Consider the following 26,546-nt stretch of genomic DNA (forward strand, 5'->3'; position numbering starts at 1 on the left):
ACCACGACTGGAAGGAAGAGGGTGCTGAAAGAAGGCTCGTACCAGAGTGCGTTTTCGTTACTTATTGAAATGAAACCAGAAGATGAAGCAGGCATTGCCCTTGAATCATGGCTTCATTAAGGTTCTACTTCAGTGTGCACTCAGTCTTTAGACATAAGATTCACTCTCTGCCTGACCTGTGGTGGTACAGTGGATAAAGCGTCGACCTGGAAATGCTGAGGTCGCCGGTTCGAAACCCTGGGCTTGCCTGGTCAAGGCACATATGGGAGTTGATGCTTCCAGCTCCTCCCCCCTGTTTCTCTCTCCTCTCTCTCTCTCCCTCTCTCTCTCTTCTCTAAAATGAATAAATAAAATAAAAATTAAAAAAAAAGGCTGTGCCCATCTTCCCCAGGAGCAGCCTTTAAAAAAAAAAAAAAAAAAAAAGATTCACTCCCTGGCACTTCAGAGCAAGATAAATGAAAAGTTCTGAGACAAGTATTTATACTCTGTCATGTGGGATGCCCGGATGCTTCTGTACCAACCACAGGAAACAGAAGAAAGAAAAATGGGAGCTGAGGATGATGAAACAAAGTAGCAACTAGGAACTATACCATCGGAACTGCTAGTTTAGGCTTTGCACCTCAGTCGTCATTGTATTAATTTACTAAACACCCACTGAGTGACTAGTGGGAATATTGCTGTTTGTGATATGGAGTCGATTTAAGTAGCTAAAAACTGAAGATCCTAAACCTCTAAGCAGGCATATACTTATGGTAAAATGTGCAAACAATAGGACAATAATACAAATAAAACCTCAAATAAAGTATTACTTACATTTATTTGTCCGTGTGCCTTCTAGTTTTTGTCCATGGGTACACATCTCTTTACAAGGTTATAAATCACAGCAAATACACAATTTTGCATCCTGCATTTTTAAGTAAGGCTACATTATACGAATGCATATTGCTCTGCAAGCATCAGAATTATAATTTTGAACAGATTCATAGAATTTCACTGCAAAGAGAATCAAAATTGCTTAACCAGGCCCTGGCCGGTTGGCTCAGTGGTAGAGCGTCGGCCTGGCGTGCGGAAGTCCTGGGTTCGATTCCCGGCCAGGGCACATAGGAGAAGTGTCCATCTGCTTCTCCACCCCTCCCCCTCTCCTTCCTCTCTGTCTCTCTCTTCCCCTCCTGCAGCCAAGGCTCCATTGGAGCAAAGATGGCCCGGGCACTGGGGATGGCTCCATGGCCTCTGCTTCAGGTGCTAGAATGGCTCTGGTGGCAACAGAGCGATGCCCCAGATGGGCAGAGCATTGCCCCCTGGTGGGCGTGCTGGGTGGATCCTGGTCGGGCGCATGTGGGAGTCTATCTGACTGCCTCCCCGTTTCCAGCTTCAGAAAAATACAAAAAAAAACCCTGCTTAACCAAAAATATTTGAGGAACAAATGAACCATTACTCGAATGTTGAACATTTATATTCTTTCTAATTTTGTGTGCCTATAAATAACACTGTGCTGAATACCCACAACATAAAACTTTTTTCTTCTTTTCTTAGAATTCATTTCTTAGAATGCATTTCCCCCCTGACCTGGCAGTGGTGCAGTTGGTAAGAGTGTTGGCCTGGGATGCAGAGGACCCAGGTTCAAAACCTGACATCACTGGCTTGAATGGAGGCTCACCAGCTTGATCACAGGGTCGCTGGCTTGAGTGTGGGATCATAGATATGACCCCATGGTCACTGGCTTGAGCCCAAGATCACTGGTTTGAGCAAGGGGTCACTCACTCTGCTGTAGCTCCCCCTCCCCCATCAAGGCACATATGAGAAAGCAATCAATGAACAACTAAGGTGCTACAATGAAAAATTGATGCTTCTCATAATCTCTCCCTTCCTGTCTGTCTGTCCCTATCTGTCCCTCTCTGTCTCTCTTTTCACACACAAAAAGAATGCGTTTCCCAAAATAGGATTACTGGACCAAGGGGTACCACCAATCTTTGTGACTTTTGCCACATATATTGCCAAATAACGTTCCAAATGGCTTTCAACCAACTCACAGTGTTACCAGCAATGAGTCAGTGTTTATCAATTTCAAGTTAACCATATTAACACAGGGTTTTCTTTTTGGTTTTGTTGATTTAATAGATGAAAAATGTACTTTGTGGCCATTTGAATATGCTTGTTTTTGCATACCAGAGAGGCTGAACAGTTCTCCCATGCAGTATTTACTTCGTTTTTTAACCTGAGTGTCTTTTACCTGACGACCTACTGCAGAGTTCATTCAGCCAACAGTTACGGCACAGCTACCATAGATCAGGCCTGTGACAGGCTTTATTTATGATCTATACGAGTTCTGTGCAGAATATGGAAATTATCTTGTCAAAATCACCATAAACTTTTAGTAGTGGGTTTTCCATTTCATTAGTTATTTTCCTACCTTTACTGAAGTATAACTAACAAAATTGTACATATTTAAGATACAATATGGTTTGACACACATATACACTGTAAAATAATTCCCACAATTAAGTTAGCCAACCATCACCTGAGTTACCTGTGTGTGTATGTGTATGTGTGTGTGTGTGTGTGTTTGTGTGTGTGGTGAGAACACTTAAGATTTACTCTCTTAGCAAATTTTTACAGATCTGAATTTGTTGATCTCTTCCTTTCTGACTTCTTCTATCATTTTATAGCTTACAAGGTTATCATATATATCCAGGGTTTTGATAATTATATACCTTCTATGGTCTTATTTATAAGTTTTCTATGAGTCAATTAAATATATTCTTCTATAATTATAAAATTAAAGCTCTAATTCCTACTTCATGATTCTTGAGCTTTAACTTATGTAGCTTCTTTTTGTTTTACTAGAAGTACTTAATTTGAAACGTTTTAAAATAAAAGTTAGGTTAGGTTTGTTGTTTATATGGACTTTGTTGTATTAAAAATAATTTTTTTCAGCCTGAACAGGAGGTGGCACAGTGGATAGAGCGTTGGACTAGGATGCAGAGGACCCAGGTTTGAGACCCCAAGGTCGCCAGCTTGAGCACGGGCTCATATGGCTTGAGCGCAGGGTCGCCGGCTTGAGCAAGAGGTCACTCGCTCTGCTGGAACTCCCTGTCAAGGTACATATGAGAAAACAATCAATGAACAACTAAGGAACCACAATGAAGAACTGATGCTTCTCATTTCTCCCTTCCTGTCTGTCTGTCCCTCTCTGTCCTTCTCTCTGTCTCTGTCACAAAGAAAAAAAATGTGTTTTCTTTTAACCACGATGCTGGAAATAAAAGTGAACACAGGTTTATCTATAAAGATTCAATCCAAATAGTCTGGATAAGATAGCCTCCTCTTTCTCAGGCCAAAGAAAAATATATTTAGAACTATCATTGCATGACTGCCTTTTTTTAGGATCACTTTAGGGTCGAGTCCCTCTGGTACTCAGAGAGACAGGTCCTCAGACTAGCAGTGCTGCAACCCACTGCTTGTTGGAACAGCAGCAGCTCACACAGTAGACCAGCCCTGCTGCATCCGAATCTACACATTAAAGTCAGAGAAGCACTGGGCTACACTACAACCCTGACCCTGACCCTGACCCTGACCCTAACCCTGACCCTGACCCTGACCCTGACCCTAACCCTGACCCTGACCCTGACCCTGACCCTGACCCTGACCCTAACCCTGACCCTGACCCTGACCCTGACCCTGACCCTAACCCTGACCCTAACCCTAACCCTACACAGGAGTCCTCCAAACTCTCTTGATGCTCCTTCTCTTAATCAGGCACCACCAGAAGGTATCCTGCCCCTCAAATGTTTCCTCTCATCACATTTAATGCACCCTCTTAAAATGAACATTATCCAGCACTGCACACCTGAGAAGTAACAAGCTATACTTTGAGAGGACAGATCTAAGTTTGCAACTCCAATTTCATCTGCACCTGGGGTTGAGAAGATACATGGCTGGAAGAGCCAAGCAGTTTTTTCCTATAAACGAGGCACACATTCAGATAATGGCCACCGCCCTTGTCCTCAGTGTCAAGGAGATGAGTGGTGAAGATCTGGGGTAAATTTCAGAGTTCATGTTCCATTTAAAGATACAGCAGCTACTTGGCTCCAGCCTAGTGTTACTAAATCGGAATGCAGGCTCAATGTTGCCAGATCTTCTGATATTTCAGAAGCTGAAAATCTGAATTTTTGAAAATGTGAAATCTCTCAACTTTTAAAATGCTGGCAATTCACTTAAAAATTAAAAGAACATCTCTGTGTGCCAGATCCAGCCCACCAGTTTGAGACCTTGGCTCTAGAGTCTAGACTAAGGATTTGCAATCTCTTTAAATTTGTGTAATCCATCTGTGCTCTGATTTTCTACTGCACCGAGAAGTCACATCAGACCATTATGACTACTGTATTTTGATATTTTGTGCTTTTTGATTATTAAAAACTGCCAAACCAGTAATGAAAGTGACAATATGCCAGTGATACAAATATTTCCTGGGTGTGAAATATGTGTTTAATTAACAATACTATTTCTGCCATAGATGCAAATACAGTACCCAGCTCATGTATACGTTAAGAATTATGTGGTCAGAATATGGGCTATCTTGTGTCTCTCGAGTATTGAAATGAATGTATACTGTATTCTTGTTTGGTGGAAGGCTCCACAAATGTCAAGATAGTTGACACTGTTATCTAAGTTTTATATATATATATTGGTTCTATCAATTATTTGAAGGATTGTTGTTATCTCTGAATATGAAAGTGGATTTGCCTGTTAAAGAAAATTATGTTGTGTTTAAGGTTGTTCCAAAAAATTCCACAACAAAAAGGCAGCTAAATGGAATAATTTCCAACTCTTGAATTATAAACTTGATCTGTGATAAATGCTGTGTTAAACATAAAATGGGCTATATCATTTTAAAAAGCCAAAATACCCTCCTGTGGAAACTGCAAAGTTCATTTTCTTCAATTGTTCAATTATTCTAAATAAAATTTTAAAAAGTCGAGTGTGAAATCCACTGTTTTATTTGGTTTCACTTGGGGGCACTTGGGTCTGACAGTCTCACTGCGCCTGCGCCCCTGGAGGCGGCATAAAGCAAGCACGGGCTCAGACAGCAGACTGGATGCAGGGATTGTGAATGGCGCCCCAGAACCCAGACTGGCCTACTCAATACTGGACAATTTTGTTTTGCTCTCTCCCATACTCCTGGCCTGGCACATAGCAGGGCTGAATGAACGAATGAAAGAAAACAAGAAAGATCACAGGACACATGGAATCATAACTTTGAATTGTTTTACATCAATCATGTATATTTCTGTCATGATGGAACAGAATTCAACAGGTTAAATTTAGTAACTCAGTTGAGAAACTCACTGCACTAAAAGAAAACCCAAATTTTGGTCCAATTAAACATGGCATTGGGGTATTCTTAATATCACAAATACATGTTCAAAAAAGCTTCAATTAAAAGGTTCCATTTTAAGGGTACAGTCTTGAATTCATAGTTTCTATGGAAGTTTCTTTCCTTTTTCAAAAATAATTAAATTTATTTGGGTAACATTAGTTTATAAGATAACATGGGTTTTGAGTGTACAATTCTATGATACATGATCTGTATATTGAAGTTTTCTGTTGATGAAGTTTGTCAAAGTGGCAGATCGCTGGAGAATGACTAAAGGCAAACATTGCATGTGAATGGCCAAGTTTCACCTAGCAGCATTTCTAACTAAATTGATGGGAGGATGCTTTCCCCTTCTGCATTTCTCTTGGAACACTCTAGTCTCTGTTTCTGTGGGAAAAGAAAAATAGGAGCTGTGAAAGGCCTCAGAGCTTGAAGCAGAGCAGCACCTTCCACTGGCCCTGGAATGGTTCCTCAGAAGAGGGGAGAGCCCCACGTCCTTCGTGAGCCAGCAGTTCTGCTTTGGTATTCCCTATCAGGGTCTCACCTAAGATTTGATCAGAAAACAGGCTTCTACCGTTAAAAAAAAACTATGAAAACAACAGTTTTAGGTAAAGGGCAAGAATGATAGGGCTTCAACTTGAAGATGGAAGAGTCAACCTCTGGCAGCTGACAGAAACTCCTAAAGCTTCTGTCATGAGGCCAGTGGAAAGACCCAGGCCCTGGTCTCAACCATCATTGGTAAAATTGAAAAGGATTCCAATTAAACACTTCCAAAAAGCTGTCCTACTTTTTCTTACTCTTTAAGGTTTAATATACTTAGGTATTTCAATATATATATTCAATATATATTCAATAAATATATTCAAATATATATATCTACATTTAAATCTGTGAATTATTCTGCAGCAAGTAGATGTAAGAAGTACAACTCTTGCTACCTAGTGAGTGTCTGCCCGACATGAAATACAAGGGCTCACACTAAATGTGAGGCTGTGTGTGGAGGCAGGGCCGGGTGGAGCGGAAGACAAACCCTACCCACGGATGGAACTGGAAATTCTGGCTAGTCTGGCACTGGCAAGTACTACATCCTCTCTTTTTAAATGCGTGGAGGCTGGGGGTCCTTTCCATGTGAGATTCCCTCCTTTCATTATTTGCAAGGGTAAAGATCAGTCCCTCAAAGAGAGAAATGGGTAACCCTGGGTCATCATGGAGAAGACACAAACCACCGTGGCTAAACACAGAGGACAGAGGACACCTAGTCAATGTGTTCTATGCAAATACTGGTCAACCTGGCTGCTCCGACCAGTGCAGCAGTGCTCTGAACTTCAATACTAATTGGAAAAGTATATTCTGGCCCCTGTTAATGTAACCCAGTGGAAGCAATCTTTGGTGTTCCTACCAGCTGATTTTACAGAGGCATCCTGTACTTTGGCCGCTTACTGGCAGCTAACTGGGTCAGCTGACCTCCTCACAGTTATAAGCAAAAGTCTTTTACCTCCATCCTAATATTTGCTTCATGCAGCTTTCCTGCTCCCTACTGTTCATGCTGTGACATGAGCAGACCCTTCTTTTCAAGCAGACCTTAGAACAGTTCTGTCGCACTTGGCACATTCACTTTTCATGCCCCAAAATTAAAAGCAAGTGAAGTTTTTTTCCCCATGAAAAGGCATTCCCCAGAGAGCTAATATTTAGGGTAAACAGTGAAAATGGTTGGGTCAATGGAAGTGAATCCTCTTGAATCTACTGTACTAATAAAGTTCTTCATACAATGTCGACCCTAACACCACAAATTGGAAGGATGGAGATCAGTGTAAGAATCTGGGACAATTAGTCATACTTACCTCACCCTGGATGTGTGAACAATGGGATATATTCGGCAAGGGCTGGATATAGGTTGTCAGCAAATTCCAATGTGCCTAAGTTAGGAAAAAATGAAAATCAAGAGGCAAAATTACCTTTTCAGAAGAAAAGTCTTAAATTCTAAAAAATATATAAATAAATAAAAGGTCAACTTCTTTTGAAATGGTTCATGGTATCACACTGTTTGTATTTATGTTTAAAGTTAAAACTGCCAAAGTGTTCTGCATATTTCCCCAAAAGTCTGCTTATCATGTAACATTCACACCAGCAGTGGATCTGGCCACCTCATTATCAAACTATATTAGCACAAACACTCAGCATTGTTAGCCGAGTGAGCTCATGGCCTATTTCAGTTTTAAATTAACATTTGGCAATCACTCGGGTAATGAAAACAAATGACTCAGTCGTTTTGAATAGATTTATTAGTTGAGCCATTTTCCCCTTTTAAACATCTTTAGAGTATTCTATCATGGGAGGGCTCAGATCCACACAGAATGTAGAGCACAAGTCACAAGAGGAATAGTTAGAGGGGTTGCCATGGAGATAAGATGTCCTGTGACCGCTGAAGTTATCTCCAATCAACAACAGGATTAGGATGCAGGCTGGTGGACAGGCGCCCCCCCCCCATGTAGATGGCTCTGCATCACATCACCAGGAAACAGGTGTGCCTTGTGCTCTTCCCATCACGGCACAACGACAGCACACCCAGACCTCCTGCCCTCCCACAGGCATGGTCATCCCCTTATTACCCGCCCCTCCTTATTCAGAAAGAACTGGTCGGGGCTAAGGACAGAGATAGTGTGGTTACTGTATTATCCCCAATGTGTGGAACCCTCAGTGTACCCAAAGCACTTGTAGATCAACTGGGAAATGTGCACAGAACTGAAACCTGAGGAAAACACAGACTCCGCAGAGCAGGGCTCTGTCTGTCCTGTTCACTGTCCTAACCCCATGCCCACAACAGTGCCTGCCATATCGGAGGCTCTCAAGAAGTACCTACCAAATAAAACAGGGCCAACACAAAGCAACGATTCATTATAATGAGGCTGGTGACTGTCCCTTACCACCCCCAACCGTTTCCAGGATTACCTTCAAACAAGCAGTACTAGAAATTTTTTAAAATGTTAATATACTAGAAAATAGTTGATCCAGTTAGCTCAATGGGTTAATGGGTTCATCTTTTCAGAGATCTTAATGGATAACTATCATTGTTGAAGAGAACCGTTCCAAAATCCAAATGGACAAGTCTGTTGACTAAGTCAGGGTTCTTGTCTACCAGCTCAAAAGCCCAGGGAAGGCAAATTTGTGCCAGCAGTGAAGAGCTAACCTTCAACAGTAAATATTTGAAAGTGACTGACTTCAAAGGCACATCTAGTCCTCTTCCCACTATATGTAAGTAGGGAGAATATTTTCATATTCTATCATATGCACAGGTACTATTGCTTTCATGTTATGTCTTATTTGTCCTACAGGACTTCATGTATTGTGGTGTCAGGAACAGAATCCCTTATTTCTTTTCTGTCTCCCAGTACCTAGCACGGTATGTATATACAAAAGGCTCTGCTCAGTCTCATCTTCTAACATCCACGTCCCACTCATTAAAATCAAGGTGCCACACCCTTTTTGCAGCTGCAGTGAGAATGCATCATGGCACAGATGTTCACAGCAAGGATGCCAGAGGCAGAATGCCTATGTTCAAATACTAGCCTCCACCCCAGACTAGCAGTGCAACCTCACTCGGCCGCACAGTGCAAACCAACCTCAAAGGAGCCGTTAGGCAGCAAGGCAGCACTGCATGGAAGCACTGAACAGTACCTCCCACAGAAAGGACACTCAGAATCAGATATATATAATTATCATAATAATTATAGCCGGCACAGAGTACAAATGTTATCAAATCTGGGTAATGATTTCATATGCTGCCACAAATGCTTACCAACAAATATACCCCTCTTTTGAATCAACCCAACTTCAAATTCAAACCTGAATCCATCACTCTACAGCAGGGGTCCCCAAACTACGGCCCGCGGGCCACATGCGGCCCCATGAGGCCATTTTTCTGGCCCCCGCCGCACTTCCAGAAGGGGCACCTCTTTCATTGGTGGTCAGTGAGAGGAGCACTGTTATGGCGGAGCCGCAAAGCACGACATCACTCACGTAGAGTACTACTTCCGGTGACGCAGGACGCACGCATCACGGCTCCGGAAGCGCGTCATATCATTTGTTACGGCTAGCAGTGACAAATACGGAACCAGACATTGACCATCTCATTAGCCAAAAGCAGGCCCATAGTTCCCATTGAAATACTGGTCAGTTTGTTGATTTAAATTTAATTGTTCTTTATTTTAAATATTGTATTTGTTCCCGTTTTGTTTTTTTACTTTAAAATAAGATATGTGCAGTGTGCATAGGGATTTGTTCATAGTTGTTTTTTTTATAGCCCGGCCCTCCAATGGTCTGAGGGACAGTGAACTGGCCCCCTGTGTAAAAAGTTTGGGGACCCCTGCTCTAGGGTTAGTGCACTATTTTATTTCACTCACCCTTCTGGAACTAATTTTTCTGGAGATGGATGTGATACATACTGGGTCCTACTTGAAGGTGTCCAGTTCTTTACTTACAGAACAAGAAGAGCTTCCGCTGAAGACCCTAACCATGCCAGTACCTTCCCTGCCTTCTCTCTGTGTGCCTCACCTCTCCAAGTTCAGGCTCTGAGAGGCCACTTGAGGTAGGGTGGCGGAGAACCTCTCTAGTTGCCACAAGACTGGCTCTCCCTTCCAAAGGAGGTCCTTGCATGCCGAGCTCCCTGACAGCCTCCAGAGGGCAGAAGAGAGACAGGCCCAAAGGCTGAGCAGGGCAGTCTTTGGTCCTACAGTTCATAGTTTAATCGACTGCAAAGAAGGATAAAAACGGACAGCAAGATTTTAACCTGTGTAGTTCTGTTTCACTTTTATTGTCTGTGCTAATGTGTCCCACTTAATATTTACCTGGGTTGGAAGGATGACGACACTCATGGCAGATAGAATTGTATATAGTTTTGAGTCTGCAGCATACCTCTGACCAGATGTAATACAAATAGTGCTGACAATATTGTGCAAGTCAAAGAATACAAACAGAACAGCAGGCAAACACACTGGATAAAATATGATGACAGCAAAGTAATCCAAAATAAAACCCAAACACTTTAGGGTCAGTCATGCCTTTAAATAAATCATGTTAATTTTATCATACCCTGACAGAATAAGTGAAATTAGAGAAATCATTTATATTATTCCAGAAGAAGCCAGTAGCTATGTTCTTGTCACATTTAACATACACACTCATTCTCCGGGTTTAACAATAATAGTACTGTGGTCACAGACACTGGTGATCCTATCACTACTGTTAGCCAAGTTTAAATGGTCCCCAAATCACCAATCAGTGGGTGAATTATGTGGAAAAATAAAACCCAGAGACAAAAGCTATTTGAATGAGCCTAAACAATCAGTTGAATCAATCAACGTGGATCAGCCCTACAGATGCTTTGTCTCCTTTATATTCTTCGAATGTGACTGCCATGGTAACCATTCTTTAATCTTGTCCTTCAGACTATTCTCTCCCACCTAAGAAACCAAAGAGCAGTAAACCCCAAATATCTTCTTAATTAGATACACTTGTGATAGTAACAGGCAGCTTAGATGTCTCATTTATCCTACTTTTATTCAAATACACTATGAGACAAACTGGCATATGCACTTTTGAAAAGCACATTTTAAATGCTACCATAAAATGTAATAATAAATATAAATTAGATGGCCGCTGGCTCATTTCTTTTAGCAGAAGAACTGATAAACTGTCATACAGCAAAATAATTTATTGGCATAAATAAATGATTCAGATGGATGACACCTCATTTTTAATAATTTAAACATAATCAAGATCTGCAAAATGATCAAATCTTTAACATTATGTAAATACATAAATAAAAATCAAAAGGATATTACACTATAGAAATATAATAAAATCTAATTCTGTGTCCTTATATCAAGATTTAGTATATGCACAAGTGGAACAACAAATGAATGCTTCCCTCTCTCTCTCTCTAAAATCAGTAACAAAAAAGAAATTAACATAGAGTGTATCTGGTGATGTATACCAGGTGATATACTCTGTACTATGTCTAGAAGATCATCTACTCCACACAAGTTTCTACAGTTATATGATGCAATCATTATATTCTTCACTATTGGAAAAGAAAGCTTTCTCCTTATTCATTTTGAGAAAAATGTTATATTTTTAAGTTATATCTACTAGATATAACATATATTTGAAGTTGTGATTCATCTAGATTTTTCCCTAGATTTTTACAGTTTCTTCAGAAAACTTTTTAAAACGTGCACAGATTTTCCAAAGCTAGCGTGGTGAACCATTTAAAAATATTGCATTGGAATATAGGCAACCCTTTAAAATGACTGATTTTGCTTTTATAGGCTTCCAAACTAAGTCAATAAAAGGTGTCTTTCCCGCAGATATGGCAAAATCTGTAACTCACTAAAGGTGAGGAGGTGAGCAGTGCCCCCACTATGCCCAAGTAAACACGAAAGGGCTGTTTTCAAAGCCATTTCTGGATGCAAATTTAAAGATATTTTTGGTCCAAAGGGGGAAATAAGCAATAAAATATATTTGTTTAGTTTTTAAATGGAGTATTAGAACACTGAGAATACTTTTGCAACAAAAGGACTACATCATACCAAAAGCTTCTTCTGAATGAGAGAAAATGTTTGCAAATCATATATCTGATAAAGTGGTAATATCCATGTAATGCTAGTGGCCGAGGCCAGGCAGGTTCACATTGGATTCAGGCAGACTGTAGAAAACTGTGGAGCTGGAAAGTGTCAGGCCATTCCGTTTAATAGACTCTCCCAAGGGCGGACAAGCACACAGGCAGGGGAAACCACCTGTCAGGCAAACAAACAGCAAAAACAGCCCCTCCCAGTGGCGGGCAGGCAATGCATGCACCTGCAATCTGCAATCTCTCTCGAGTAAAGCACATGTAGCCTTATATAGGCTATACACACGTGGCGCAGCAACGCACTCACCAATCAGGCAAAAAGCTTACAGCCGGTAACCCCACCAGCAAGCCTAACACAGCTGCCCCACAGTCACTTCGTTATATACAATGCCATAGGAACTTAACTCTCGTTCATTTCAATTAGCCTATGGTACAATTGGTTTCCTTATATGTTGTTTCACTAAAAGTTACAGAACCTATAAATGACATTAAGTGAGGACTTACTGCACATATAATAACTGTTATATACATACTTGATTTAGCAAAAGAGAATGTAGCATCTTCTGGAATCTCTTCATTATTGCCTTGTACTGCTACTTTAACCTTTTAACAAATTTGTTTATGAACCAATCCTCAGAATGTTTTAGATTGTCTACTCCAATTCCCTTTTTATGAACAAATCCTGAGAAATGAAGTGATTTCCCCAAAGGATCAGATGGTTATTGCCAGAACTTGGGCTAAGATTCAAAACTGCCGACTCTTCCTACCCCTCAGTTCAATACTTCTCACATCTGTGGGGCAGCTGTGTTAGGCTTGCTCACCGGTTTACCAGCTGCAAGCACTTTGCTTAATTAGTGTGTGAGCACGTGGCAGAAGCACATGTGTGTGGCCTATATGAGCCTATGGGCACTTGTGCTCAAGGGGATCGTGGATGCACGAATTTCCTGCCCGCCACTGTGAGGGGCCATTTTTGCTGTGTGTTTGCCTGAAAGGCGGTTTCCCCTGCCTGTGTGCTTGTCCGCCCTTGGAAGACTCTATTAAACGGTATGGCCCAACACTTTCTGGCTCCGCAGTTTCTCTACCGTCTGCCCAAATCCAATGTGAACCTGCCTGGCCTTGGCCACTGGCATTACAACATCCTTAAAACATCTTAACAGTTTCTCCAATTAGAATGAACAATCCTTTCTTGAAGAGGTCACTTTTGCTTTTAATATTCCCCCCAGCATCCAGCAAGCCCAGCAAAGTGCCTAGCACATAGAGTGAGCATTCAATGAACATCTGCTGATTTCTTTGTGTGAAGCACTCAGCCTCATAGTTCATAGGCTGGGGTTGGCACAGTGCTGGCAACTGGGCAGCTCTGCTCCAATCCATTAGCCAGAAGAGTAAAGCCTTCCCCGCAGCACCCACATGGCCGATACCCGCTATAGGGACAGTAATAAGCACAGAAAGACAAATTATAGGGGTTTAAAAGTGGCAGGAATAATAAATTTATAATGTCACACAATTCAATTCCCAAGTTGCGTGTCAAAAACTGTTTACAACATACCCTAAGTTCCATTTTATACCTAACAAAACAGCACAGCAGTAAAAATGAAGTAGTTAAGAAAGCCTAAAGGCCACTGCTTTGGTAGAATACTCAGGCCAACGGTCCCCCAGAACTCTTTAGTGGCGAGGCCCTCCTTGTTCCTAAACAGAAATGCACAAGTAACTGAATTAAGGGCAAAGAGAAGCCAGAGGGGCAGGGAGATAAGAGAGTAGCCCAAGGTCTAAGAGAAGTGGTTAGGGAAGCACAAAGGCCAAGAGGGCATTGTCACACACCTGGTCTTTGCCATCGGAGCTCCCCAGCCCTTCCAGCTATTCCCAGCAGCTTCCCTGGGAGGAGCCTGATTATGGCAGGCCTCACAAACTGACGAAGCCTATCTTTACCTTGTGAATTTGGCCAGAGTGATAATTTGGCCATCACTACAATGGACAGGAATTGCTGTATAATCAAGTCAGCTGCAGAACTTGGTATTAATTGTGAAGGTGACCACAAGAATGCACTAACTTTTCCACTATTTGGTTCACCACTGGCACAGAGAAACCTGTGATCTTGGGAACTGAAATGGAATCCCAGCCTCCATCATGGACTGAACCTCCAGGGAGAGGTTATTCCTGTTTCATCTCTTTCTCTCCCCCACCCCCGGTTAAAATCTGCTGCTTCTAACAGACACAGGACCACATGCACAGTATAGTCAATCTGGCCAGCAGTGAAGTAAAGAAAAAATACATAATGGTTTGTGTGATAATAAGTATATAATGAATATACATAACAGAGCCATACCTAAAAAATTACTTCTGAGACTTGAATAGGGGTGGTCAACACGCAATGCAACATACAGATGATGTGTTGTAAAATTGTTAGAGAGGCTGTGGAGGAAAAGGAACCCTCTTTCACTGTTGGTGGGAATGCAAACTAGTAAAACCATTATGGAAAAAGTATGGTGGTTCCTCAAAATATTAAGAATAGAACTACCATATGACCCAGAATTCCCTCTACTAGGGATCTACCCCAAATACTCAAAAAGACTGGTATGTGAAGACACATGCACCCCCATATTCATTGCAGTATTGTTCACAGTGGCCAAGACATGGAAACAACCAAAATGTCTCTTGATAGAGGACTGGATAAAGAAGTGGTACATGTATACAATGGAATACTACTCAGCCATAAGACATGATGACATATTGCCATTTACAACAACATGGATGGAGCTTGAGAACATTATACCAAGTGAAATAAGTAAATCAGAAAAAGCTAAGAACTGCTGATTTCACACATAGGTGGGACACAAAACTGAGACTCATGGACATAGGTAAAAGTGAAGTGGTTACCTGGGGGATGTCGGGGAGGGGTGGGAGGGAGTAGAGTAACAAATACAAGGTGACAGAAAATGACTTGACTTTGGGTGATAGGTATTAGAACATAATCAACAGTTCAAATGCTATAGAGATGTTGACCTGAAACCTATGTACTCTATTAGTCAATGTCACCCTGCTAGACTTAATTTCCTAAAGAAAATTTAAAAAAATAAAAAACTGTATAATTTTAATGTCATCTCAATAAATTCAATAAAATAATTTTTAAATTTTTATGTTAAATAGGTGAACTCAATAACCAAATCCCCTCTCATTAGTATTTTTTCAAGTAATTGTGTGATGTATTTCACCCTTATTTATGTTCTAATCCTTGATGCCCTTTCAGTTTTCCTTCCGATGACTTTAACATCACCATAATGTTTACTTACCTCCCTCAGTCTCAATGTCCCTCTCAGACCCAACCTCCCACCCCTTGCCCCACACTGACTACTGCCTACCATAGAAGTTCTGTTTCACAGACAACTTAAGAAAGCAGCAACTTGTGGTTGCTCATAATAATCACCCGGTTCCAGTATATGGAGACCATTTACAATAAGACCTTTAAAATTATAATCTTTTCCCACAAGTTTAATGGAGAGCAGCCCACACTGAGTAACAGCATGGAGGTTCTGGTGTCAGAGGTCAATGCTTCTACAAGCCCTGCAATAGCCTTTGGTCCACAGCAATCAAACTCTGGCCTGGATATTAGCTCACAGAGTTGGCATAAAATCACTGTCACTGTTGCCAGTGGCAGCACAAATGTAAGGGTAAAAAGGGCTCACTAGGTTGTAGGGCAGGGAATTTGTCAACTTTGGGGACCCACTCCATTGAAAAGATGGCACAAAGGTGCCCAAGCCAAACCCAATACTCACAATAACCAACAGTGGTTAGCAGTACTGGGCCGCTCTTTCCGAAAAATCACTTTCACTTTTCAGGGGAACCAAGATACAAAGTTATGTCACTCAAGAAGCACTTCTCTTATTTTATTGGTACTTAAAAATAAACATTGCACTTTTGTCTACAAGTTAATAATAAAAATTACCTCATATATTCTTTGTATTTCTGAATCTGAAATGTACAAAGGTGTTTTTTTTTAATTAATAGATTTTTAGCAGTTTTAAGATTATAGAAAAATTGAGCAGGAAATACAATAGTTTCCATATACTCAACATGCTCTCTCAGTTTCCTATTATTAATATCCTGCATTACTGTAGTATCTTTGTCACAACTGGTAAGTTGATACTGATAAATTAGTATTAATTCAAGTCCACAGTTTGCATGAGGCTTCACTCTTTATGTTGTGCATTCCATAGATTTTGACAAATATTTAAGGTGTTTTAAAAATCCTTTACAGTACATTCTGAGGAAAAATAAGATAATTTTCATTACTTTAGCTTTATAAAAGAAAATTTCATTGCAATATTACAGTGTAAGTCACTCATTTCTTTTTAATAATTAGTGGTTTCAATAATTATTTCCAAATAATTTGTGGTGCCTATAACACAGCCCTGCAAACTTATTTAACTTTGATTATCTGATAACCAACCATTCACAACTCTCAACCCTCTATCTAGCCTGGCTCCAAACTTCAAAGGAGTCTGAAAAATACAATGGCCCACAAAGCGAAAAGAAAAGTCTCCAAAATGGTATCTGCCGGAGGGAAATTAGTCAGTCTGTTGATGACTTAGTCTGGTGAAGTTTATAAAAACAGTGTCATTCCAAGGTTTGTTTGTTTTTTTAATTTAAATGAAGTAGAGTTAAAGTGAACATGATTTTTTTTTAGTGACAGAGACAGAGAGAGAGAGAGACAGAAAGGGAGAGAGAGATGAGAAGCATCAATCATCAGTTTTTCATTGTGGCACCTTAGTTGTTCATTGATTGCTTTCTCATATGTGCCTTGACCCGGGGGCTACAGCAGAGCGAGTGACCCCTTGCACAAACCAGTGACCTTTGGGCTCAAGCCAGCTACCCTGCACTCATGCCAGCAACCTCGGGATCTCGAACCTGGGTCCTCTGTGTCCCACTCCGACATTCTATCCACTGTACCACTGCCTGGTCAGGCATGAACATGATATTTTGACCATGTTCATGAGATGTAGATGCAAGATGTATTGGTAAACTGAGGAAATTTCTGTGGGAATGATAAAAATATTCTACGTTCTGATTGTAGCAGTGGTTTGGGCATGTACATCTGCCAAAATACAACACATTATATTCCTTAATAAATGCAATTTATGTATGTAAATAATACTTAATAAACTTGGTACTAACCCTCGTGATAATCTTTTGTGATACTTAGTTTTATACCTATCCCAGTCTCTGTACGTACCTGCACAGGTAGGAAAAAACAAAGCTTTTTCTTTTCTTGAAGGATTTTCAGGACTGTGTCTCTGCTCCTGAGCTGTTTTAAGCATGTGTATCCTTTGCTTGTATTTTGTATTAAAACATAAGGAAGAAAACCCTTTATTGTTGAGCATGTTGGCACTGACCTCTTTGTTTTGTTTTTTTTTTCTTTTTGGGACATATGAAGCAAGTTATTATTTTTCTGTATATTTTCTGCTTTTGTAAACTTTTGTTTTGCTTTAAAATGGCTTTATAAAAGGGCTTTTACAACCACCCCCCTCAAAAAAGAACCCAGCTGTATCATAAGAAAGCAAAACACTGTAAGAAGTGGCATCAGGAGACAGACAAGATGAGGAAGAAAATCCAGAAAGAAAGATGGCAGAAGTCAGGATTGGCAGATGGAGCCTGGATACAGGACAGCAACAGCAAGGGGACAGAGCCAGATCGACATGACAGCACAGTGACATGAATTTTTTTGAGAGGCTGAGTGAGGAAGGGACAAATTGCATCTGAATAGTATGGTCCTGAAATTGCCTAATAATTATTTGTTCAACTGACTATGTCAACGGGAAAGTAATGCTGAGCCCAGTAAAAGCTGGCTTCCTGTGCCAGCAGGTACAGATGATGCACCACCGCACAGGAAACTCCCTCTGAATCCGTTTCAGGTCTTTCAGAAAGCTCTACAGACAGCATTATTTCTGAATGATAATATACACACATTAGCTGGAGGTACTGATATATAAAATATTCTCATTTTTTGTTTTTACTTTACAAATCAACACGAAGTAAAATTAAAATTATTTTATTTGTCCTGGTCTTGAAGAATTTGACATCTTGCTGTAACTACTGCAGAAGAACATACACTACTTTTCCATGTTATCACAATAATTTCTCTTTTGGTTGTCATTTCCTTTCCATCCCATGTAAAGAGACGATATAATAAGGACACTGTAGTATACTTGCAGGCAATTTTCTTAAGTACTCATCTTTTGACAATCAGGATATTTTTTTTATCTAAAACATAGAGAAGAAAATTGTGTTTTGGGTATAAACATGGCCTTTGGATAGAGAAGGATCCACACATTTTCAAATCTAAGTTTAGAAAGTGACTCTCAAAATAAAATTTTTAAAAAGTGCCCTCACACAAAAGCAGCACACTGCTCACCTGGGGACATGTGCAGAGGGAGGAATGTTCTGTAAAAGGGGCCTGAGGAAACTTTTGCGGGAGTTATAAAAATATTCTATGTCCGGATTGTGGCAGTGGTTTCATGGGTACATACATTTGCCAAAACATGTCAAATTATGTCTTAAGTAAATAGTTTATTGTATGCAAATGATGCTCAATAAACTTGGTATTAACATTCCACAATGTACATCAAATCATCATGTTTTACCCTTTAAATATATACAATTATACTTGTTAATTATTCCTTAATAAAGTAGGAGGAAATATTTATAAGTGGCTCTAACGAAGACCAACTGCTTATCTATATAGATCAGCAATTTTCAACCAATGTGCCAAAAGAATTATTTATTTATTTATTTATTTATTTATTTATTTATTTTTGTATTTTTCTGAAGCTGGAAACGGGGAGAGACAGTCAGACAGACTCCCGCATGCGCCCAACTGGGATCCACCCGGCACGCCCACCAGGGGCGAAGCTCTGCCCACCAGGGGGCGATGCTCTGCCCCTCTGGGGCGTCGCTCTGCCACGACCAGAGCCACTCTAGCGCCTGGGGCAGAGGCCAAGGAGCCATCCCCAGCGCCTGGGCCATCTTTGCTCCAATGGAGCCTTGGCTGCGGGAGGGGAAGAGAGAGACAGAGAGGAAGGAGAGGTGGGGGGTGGAGAAGCAAATGGGCGCTTCTCCTCTGTGCCCTGTCTGGGAATCGAACCCGGGTCCCCCGCACGCCAGGCCGACGCTCTACCGCTGAGCCAACCAGCCAGGGCCTTTATTTATTTTTTAAAGATTATATTTATGCCTGACCTGTGGTGGCGCAGCGGATAAAGCATCAACCCAAAACGCTGAGGCCGCCAGCTCAAAACCCTGGGCTTGCCCGGTCAAGGCACATACAGGAGCTGATGCTTCCTGCTCCTTAGTGAAGAGAGAGAGAAGGGGGGGGGAGGAGCAGGAAGCATCAGCTCTTGTATGTGCCTTGACCAGGAGGGGGGGCTACAGCAGGGTGAGTGACCCCTTGCTCAAGAAAGCGACCTTGGGACTGTGACCTTAGGATTTTGAACTCGGGTCCTCAGCGTCCCAGGCTGATGCTTTTGCCATTGTGCCACCACTGGTCAGGCAGGTTTATAAACATTTTTAAGAGAGAGAGAGAGAGAGAGAGAGAGAGAGAGAGAGAGCGCTGGTGGCCTAGAAGGGAATGGTCCTGGGATCTGAAAACTGAGATTGACTCTGACATCTGGATAGAATCTTTTTTTTTTTTTTTTTTGACAGAGAAGCAAGAGTAAGGAACATTGAGCTGGTCCTTTTTGTGTCCTGATCAGAGACTGAACCCACAAATCTTGCATTTTTAGAACAACGCTCTTAACCCACTGAGCTAATCGGCCAGGGTAAGATGTAAATCTTTTTAATTTTTTTTTTATAGGGAGAGAGAGAGTCAGCGAGAGGGATAGATAGGGACAGACAGACAGGAACAGAGAGAGATGAGAAGCATCAATCATCAGTTCTTTGTTGTGGCACCTTAGTTGTTCATTGATTGCTTTCTCAATATGTGCCTTGACTGTGGGGCTACAGCAGACCGAGTAACCCCTTGCTCGAGCCAGCAACCTTGGGTCCAAGCTGGTGAACTTTGCTCAAACCAGATGAGCCTGGGCTCCAGCTGGCGACCTCGGGGTCTCGAACCTGGGACCTTCTGCATCCCAGTTCGATGCTCTATCCACTGTGCCACCGCCTGGTCAGGTGAGATGTAAATCTTTGATAAGGAACTTACACTGAAGCCTTAGCTTCAAGAAGTTATGTGGATGAGGACTTTATCTTTTCAAGTACAGGGCATCCCCGGGTTATGACACAGTTCTGTTCCTACGACAGTGATATACTCAAATTTTGGTGTAAGCTGAACACATCCTAGCCTAAGTCATTCACCTATCCTAAAACAATTGCAAAATCATAATCCAGAACATAAACACACAAACACACCATGTTTCTGTGTATGTCTGCCATGCAACCAGACTCGTTCACTCACAGTCTGTAAGTTCGACACTAACAAAGTAAGCTAAAGCACTCACATCTCAAATGTCATATGTTGAGACTGTTGTAACCCGAAGACACACTGTATTTAAAACTAATATTTTTACCAGGCACTTCCTAAAAACTGTTTATTAAAAACAAAATTATGTGAATTCAGATGTCTAAATCCACTACTACGGCTTAGTGATATAAAATATTTGACCCTTTAGAATTCATGTGTGTGCATCTGTGTGTGTCTATTTGTGTCTGTCTGTACTCTTTAGTTTCTTTCTTTTTTTATTTTTTATTTTTCTGAAGCTGGAAACGGGGAGGCAGTCAGACTCCCACATGCGCCCGACCAGGATGCACCCGGCATGCCCACCAGGGGGCGATGCTCTGCCCATCCGGGGCATCACTCTGTCGCAACCAGAGCCACTCTAGCGCCTGGGGCAGAGGCCAAGGAGCCATCCCCAGCAACCGGGCCATCTTTGCTCAATGGAGCTTCGGCTGTGGGAGGGGAAGAGAGAGACAGAGAGGAAGGAGAGGGGGAGGAGTGGAGAAGCAGATGGGCGCCTCTCCTGTGTGCCCTGGCCGGGAATCAAACCCGGGACTTCTGCACGCCAGGCCAACGCTCTACCACTGAGCCAACCGGCCTGGGCTGCACTCTTTAGTTTCTAAGAGACCTGGGCAGGCAGGGCCACCTGCTACTTCAGTTCATCCGGCCACATGAGAGGCTATGCAGCTGACTGTATCCACCGGTAGAGGCTAACGATCACTTTCACAGCTAGCCCAGGCACTGAAAAATCCAATCCTTAAAAGTCTTCCTAATAAAACACGCATTTTACACTTGACCAGAGTCAAGCATCATTATCCACACTGTAAAACTGAAGGAGAATGACAAAACTTAGTAATCAAATATAGAAATTTAGTTTCATATCATTGTTGTCAAAACAATTTTGATAAAATCTCTGCATCCTTAGCTATCATTTCCTTAGTATTGAAAATTATACCTAAAACTTTGTGAATACTACAAAAACCTTGTGACTCAAGTATCAATGGATCATTTTTTGTCTTGAAATATGTATAGTATAAGATCCAGATAGTTGGTATGTGGTTAAAGAATATAAATTCTATAAGCAGTAAAGTGCTGACCACAAAGATACATTTTTAAAATTGTGTTCTTCTTTTTCTAAGTTTCATGGCATTAAAAAAAAACAGTACACTTGTATTTTCTATCTGTGGATTTTCTACCTATAGTAGTTTAAAAGTAAAATACAATAAAAAATCATTAATTATCATTAATTTAAATACAGAAGAAAACATTTTCTAATGGGCACACAGTGTGCTATAGGAAGTTTGGAAGAGCTGGTTCGTCACTGACAATGTGCTCATTAACAGGCAATAATGAAACAGACACAAAAACTACTTGAGAACACATGCCCAGGCAAGGGTAAAATTTTCTCATTTGTTCAGGTAGTAAGCTCTTAGCAATTAGTGTCCAGATTCATTATTTCACACAGCTTTAGCATTTCCTGGGGTCCTTGCTGTAGAGTAGGGATGATTTCATGCTCACAGGTTTACATGTATGTGTGTGTGTGTGTGTGTGTGTGTGTGTGTGTATATATATATATATATATATATATATGGCATATGTCATCTCTGATAATATTGTTTAATTCTATCAGTGACATTTCTGGAATGAGTGAGACCAGTTCTTCTCAGGCAACACCTGCTCCAGATAGAGCTTCCTTGCCCATCCTGGGCCAAGAAGAGGACCTTGCTCAGTCCAGACTGCAGAAACTGTAACACCAGTAAACGGGGTAAAGAGGACACAGTGGCATGTGCACAGGACGACATGGATACACTGAGAGCCAGAGAAAGGGAAGTGGACAGTCAGCTGGACCAAAAAAACAGGTTACCCTAAGAGTGAAACAGACACACAGGCCAAGGAGACCAGAGTGAGCTACAGAGGGCGGAAGAGGGCAGGGAAAGAGGAAGCAAAGCTGAAGCATTTTTTAAATTAATTACATAATTTTGTAGCAAGAGAGAGATACAGGGACAGATAGATGGGAGAAAAAGAGATGAAAAACATCGACTCTTCATCGTGACAACTTAGTTGTTCATTGATTGCTTTCTCTTATGTGCCTTGTGTGTGTGTGTGGGGGGGGCTCCAACCGAGCCAGTGACCTTGGGCTCATGCCAACAACCACAGGGTCATGTCTGTGATCCCCATACTCAAGTCAGATGAGCCTATGCTCAAGCTGGTGACCTCAAGGTTTCAAACCTGCGTCCTCTGAGTCCCAGGTCTACGCTCTATCCACTGTGCCTCTGCCTTGTCAGGCTAATCTTCAATTTCAATAAAACAAAGTATATGAAAAATTCCTGTATTGCTCACAACTGTTTGATCATTTTCTGAAATTAGGAAATACTTGGTCTTTTTTGGTATCCTTTAGTATAGTTACTATACTTCCACCATAAGAGCTTGTTTTTTGTTTTGTTTTTTTTTTTTTTGAAGAGAAGCTAACAAAATGTTCCTGACTGTGAGAAGTTCATAATTAGAAAATAAAAACTTACCTACTATGGAGGACCTACAACCTCAAACTGGATCTCCAACATTAACATATTATATGACCTTGTATCACGTGCGTGACTTCTTTGAGCCTGTTTCCTCATCTGTAAAATGAAATGGGGGCCACTGAGAGCTCCTTCTGGCATTGAAATTCTATCACTCAAATTGGAGAGTTTTGTTTTGTTTTGTTTTAACAGCAGAGATAGGGACAGAGAGAGACAAACAGAGAAAGGGACAGACAGGGACAGAAAGACAGGAAGGGAGAGAGATGAGAAGCATCAATTCTTCATTGTGACACCTCAGTTGTCCATTGATTGCTTTCTCACATGTGCCTTAACCGGGGGGCTATAGCAGACCAAGTTACCCCTTGCTCAAGTCAGCGACCTTGGGTGGGCTTCAAGCCAGCAACCTTTGGGCTCAAGCCTGGGTCTTCCGCATCCCAGTCCGATGTTCCATCCACTGCGCAACCACCTTGGTCAGGTGGAGGAGAAATTTTAAGAGAGTTACACAAAACGGCCACAGGAGAGTTCTCCAACTCCCTAGCAGTGCTCTCATTTCACTCCTCATGACAATGACTTCTATCTAGAGATGCAAAAATAAATCAGAAAATATTTTGGTAACCTGACCAGGTGGTAACCCAGTGGACAGAGCATCAGACTAGGATGCAGAAGACCCAGGTTCAAAACTGTGAGGTTGCCAGTTTGAGCATGGGCTCATTCAGCTTGAGCACAGGGTCACTGGCTTGAGAAGTGAGATCATAGACATGACCCCAAAGGTCGCTGACATGAGCCCAAATGTCGTTGGCTTAAGCCCAAGGTTGCTGGTTTGAGCAAGGGCTCACTCACTCAGCTGAAGCCCCCGGGGTCAAGGCACATATGAGAAAGCAATCAATGAACAACTAAGGTGCTGCAAAAAAGAATTGATGCTTCTCATCTCTCTACCCTCCGGTCTGTCTGTCCCTATCTGTCCCTCTCTCTGTTCCTTCACCAAAAAAAAAAAAAAGGTAAAAAAATAAATAACGTAGACCAGGGGTCCCCAAACTACGGCCTGCGGGCCACATGCAGCCCCCTGAGGCCATTTTTCTGGCCCCCGCCGCACTTCCAGAAGGGGCACCTCTTTCATTGGTGGTCAGTGAGAGGAGCACTGTTGTGGCGGCGCCGCAAAGCACAACATCACTCACGTAGAGTACTACTTCCGGTGACGCAGGACGCACGCATCACGGCTCCGGAAGCGCGTCATATCATTTGTTACGGCTAGCAGTGACAAATACGGAACCAGACATTGACCATCTCATTAGCCAAAAGCAGGCCCATAGTTCCCATTGAAATACTGGTCAGTTTGTTGATTTAAATTTAATTGTTCTTTATTTTAAATATTGTATTTGTTCCCGTTTTGGTTTTTTACTTTAAAATAAGATATGTGCAGTGTGCATAGGGATTTGTTCATAGTTTTTTTTTTATAGCCCGGCCCTCCAACGGTCTGAGGGACAGTGAACTGGCCCCCTGTGTAAAAAGTTTGGGGACTGCTGACGTAGACTATACTTACAGGTTTGAGATTTTGCAAAAGACTTTGAGTCCATCATTTAAAAAATCATTGCACTCTATTTTTTAAGAGATTTTATTTATTCATTTTGGAGAGGAGAGAGAGAGAGAAGGGGGGAGGAGCAGGAAGCATCAACTCCCATATGTTCCTTGACCAGGCAAGCCTGGGGTTTTGAACAGGCAACCTTGGTGTTTCAGGTTGACACTTTATCCATTGCACCACCACAGGTCAGAATCACTGCACTTTCAAAAGAAATACAGGCCGTGGCGCAGTCGGACTGGGATGCAGAAGGACCCAGGTTTGAGACCCCGAGGTCGTCAGCTTGGGTGTGGGCTCATCTGGCATTGAGCAAAATGCTTACCAGCTTGGACCCAAGGCCCCTGGCTTGAGCAAGAGGTCACTCAGTCTGCTGAAAGCCCTCTGTCAAGGCACATATGAGAAAGCAATCAATGAGCAACTAAGGCAAGGGTCGGGAAACTTTTTGGCTGAGAGAGCCATGAAAGCCACATATTTTAAAATGTAATTCCAAGAGAGTCATACAACGACCCATGTACGTTAAGCATTATACAATAAAAATTTGGTGTTGTCCCGGAGGACAGCTGTGACTGGCTCCAGCCACCTGCAACCATGAACATGAGCGGTAGAAAATGAATGGATTGTAATACATGAGAATATTTTATATTTTTAACGTTAGTATTTTTTTTATTAAAGATTTGTCTGCGAGCCAGAGGCTCCCAAACCCTGAACTAAAGTGTCGCAACAAAAAACTGATAATTGATGCTTCTCATCTCTCTCTGTTCCTGTCTGTCCCTATCTGTCCCTCTCTCTGTCCCTGTAAAAAAAAAAAAAAAAGAAATACAAAACATCTTGCCACTAATTCCTCGGTGGTTGCTTATAACTGATTTCTATTTTCTTCTTTAGACTTTTCTTTATTTTCTGCATTTTTCTACAAAGAAAAAGTACCACTCATCATTAAAAAATAACATTTTGAATATGATTAGTGTACTCTTGCTTTTTAAGATTGTATTTATTGATTAGAGAGAGAGAGAGAGAAAGATGGAAGGGCAGAGCAGGAAATATCAACTCATAGTTGCTTCCCGTATGCGCCTTGACCTGGCAAGTCCGGAGTGTATGACCTGACACCTCTCTGTTGCAGGTTGACATTTCATCCACTGCACCATCACAGGTCAGGCAAATATTAGTGCATTCTTACCAGTTTGATCAGGTTTCTCAAGTCTATTCTGAAAACACTGGTGGGTAGGACACAAAAATCAGACAGTATACACAGTAGCTGACTACTCAAGTGACTGATTGCTGTAGTCAGAAACAGGACATTATTATTACAATCAAAATCAATGGTTCACAGTCTTCTGTGGAAATCAAAATGTGCATTTTATCTAAACAACATTTCTTCCTCCCCTCCCCCAGCATCCTGGCCCTTGAGAATCATGGTTAAAATTACTTTCCAATTTAAAGTAAATGAAATGAAACATGAGGTCCTTCATCTACCTGCACAAAAAGCTTGCCAGATGAAATATGATTGCTAATGGACTGTTTATTTTTTTCTCTTTTTATGCTCTAAAACACAACACATCAAAAATTAAATATTTAGCTGTCAAAACAAAAACATACCTCCAAAAACACAAGTATGAATTTGATGACTTTTTTTAAATTAATTTTTTCTTTTTTAAAAAATTTATTAATTTTAATGCAGTGACATTGATAAATCAGGGTACATATGTTCAGAGAAAACATCTCCAAATTATTTTGACATTTGATTATGTTGCATACCCCTCACCCAAAGTCAAATTGTCTTGCGTCACCTTCTATCTGGTTTTCTTTATGCCCCCCTCTCCTCCCCCAACCCCTCTCTTTCCTTCCTCCCCTCCTTACCATCATATTCTTGTCCATGTCTCTGAGTCTCATTTTTATGTCCCATCTATGTATGGATTCATATAGTTCTTAGCTTTTTCTGATTTACTTCTTTCACTCAGTATAATGTTATCAAGGTACAG

The 26,546-nt window shown here is 41.3% G+C and overlaps 1 protein-coding gene across 1 annotated transcript in view; it reads right to left on the minus strand.

Moving 5' to 3' along the window:
• The window catches only part of FHL1 (four and a half LIM domains 1), a 77,128-nt gene that overhangs the window by 44,474 nt on the left and 6,108 nt on the right, over positions 1 to 26,546 (minus strand). Inside the window, exon 2 of the mRNA XM_066249330.1 lies at positions 7,213 to 7,287. The gene's annotated coding sequence lies outside the window, so the exon portion shown is untranslated. The remainder of the gene's footprint in view (positions 1 to 7,212; positions 7,288 to 26,546) is intronic.

The sequence above is a fragment of the Saccopteryx bilineata genome, chromosome X (assembly GCF_036850765.1).
Source record: "Saccopteryx bilineata isolate mSacBil1 chromosome X, mSacBil1_pri_phased_curated, whole genome shotgun sequence".
NCBI classification, from domain to species: domain Eukaryota; kingdom Metazoa; phylum Chordata; class Mammalia; order Chiroptera; family Emballonuridae; genus Saccopteryx; species Saccopteryx bilineata.